Raw genomic sequence first — 1,947 nt, forward strand, 5'->3', positions numbered from 1 at the left:
CCTATAACCGGCTTCTGTTTACTTCTGTGATCAGCTGTCAATGGTTGACAGCTGATCATGTGGTAAAGGGCTGCTGTGATTGGCCCTTTACCCCGATCTGTGATCAGCTGAGTCCAATGAACTTGATGATTACAGAGCACGTGAGCAGTGCAATCACGGGAGGAAGTCTATGGACACCCTCCCAGCAATGGAAGCCCACACTGTAGCCATCTTTCAGCTATAGCGTGAGTGAAAAGTGGTTAAAAAGAGAACCAAATTATTTGGAATTAACAATTCCACTGTAAAGAAAATAGTCTACAAGTGGCATGGTCTACAAGTGGTGTAGATTTTAAATGTTTTTTAATATGTCTAGGACTGGCCGACTAAGCAAGATAAGTATGAGCTAATCATTTGACTAACATACACTATACAATGCCTTGAAAAAGCATTCATACACCTTGAAATTTTCCACATTGTGTCATGTTACAACCAAAAATGTAAATGTATTTTATTGGGATTTTATGTGATAGACCAACACAAAGTGGCACGTAATTGTGAAGTGGAAGGAAAAAAGTGTGGCATGCATTTGTTTTCAGCCCCCTTTACTCTGATACCCTAACTAAAATCTAATGGAACCAATTGCCTTCAGAAGTCACATAATTAGTAAATAGAGTCCACCTGTGTGTAATTTAATCTCAGTAAAAATACAGCTGTTCTGTTAGAGGTTTGTTAGAGAAGCTTAGTGACAGCATCATGAGGGCCAAGGAACAGACCAGGTCAGGGATAACATTTAGGAGAAGTTTAAAAAGGGGTCACTTCACGTGACAGAAACCCAGAGAAGACACAGAGAGTGCGGCAGCTCCTCTCATTGATTGGGGATGGAGGTATCTGCAGGACGAGGGACGATTGGTGATATCTTCCATGCATTGTATGAGATGGGCTTCAATGAGTCACAGGTTCAGGCCATGGTCAGAGCTGGATGTTTTAGGGTGCAGGACGCGGCGGACTGGATCCTGCAGGGAGGTCACCACTGGGGAACACTCCGCACCCAACCAGGAGAAGACTTTGCATCGACTGCCGTGTCCGCCTTCAACCCCCCACAAGATGGAGGAGGTGTCGCCACAGCTCACCCGCTGTCCCCATCTTCCCCACCCTCTCCAGAGTGCCACCCCCCACCTCCAGCTGCTTGCAGCAGAGAAAGGAGTATGAGGAGCAGCATAACGCCAGCCTGGCTCATGAGGTCCAAGAGGAGCGAAGGACAAAGAAAAAGGAGTGGGATGAGGTGCTGCGACGTATTGCCCAGGATCGTCAGAGGCAGCACAACAAGGACCTGAATGTCTCCAATCCAGCAGCCAATGAGGGGTAGAGCAGCCCCAGTCATGTGACCTCTCACAACCACTGTGCCCTGATGGTCCGGCTCCCCTCGGGTCAGTCGCTGCGGTTGGGATTTCCTGCCGACTCCTCTCTGCGCTGCATCTGCGATCACCTCAATGCTCTGCAGCCGTCTCTCTCTCCCTGCAGCTTATTACAGACTTTCCCCACCCGAAGAGGACCTGCCACCCAGCCTGCAGGAACTGGAACTGACGCCCAATGCCACCCTGTGTGTCCACCCCAGGGAGGATCCCAGGACTGCTCCCCTGGAGCCGCCATCCGCACCCCCTCAGCAACCTGTGGATGTAGACTACAGCCTGGATTATCTGATATGAGGCACAGAGATGACCTGGCACCCATCCTGTCCTCATCTGCCCAATCCATGTCCCATAACATCCAGTTGAGGGAAGAGCCGACAATGCACAACTGGGGCCCCAGGATGAAAGTGGTGCAGAGGAGCCACAGAAGGTCACTTCAGACGAGAACTGCCATGTCCTCTTCACACCACCAGATCTCCGCTCCCCATCACACCACTGAACTGTGGAAGGGGGTAATGAAAACTCATCTCCAGAAGTGGCGCCGTCACCTCCCCGTCCT

The 1,947-nt window shown here is 50.3% G+C and overlaps 1 pseudogene; it reads left to right on the forward strand.

Moving 5' to 3' along the window:
* Positions 1-857: 857 nt before the first annotated feature.
* On the forward strand, positions 858-1,685 carry LOC141106726 (uncharacterized; annotated as a pseudogene).
* The last annotated feature ends 262 nt before the right edge of the window (positions 1,686-1,947 follow it).

This window comes from Aquarana catesbeiana, linkage group LG08, assembly GCF_042186555.1.
Source record: "Aquarana catesbeiana isolate 2022-GZ linkage group LG08, ASM4218655v1, whole genome shotgun sequence".
Classification (NCBI taxonomy): Eukaryota; Metazoa; Chordata; class Amphibia; order Anura; family Ranidae; genus Aquarana; species Aquarana catesbeiana.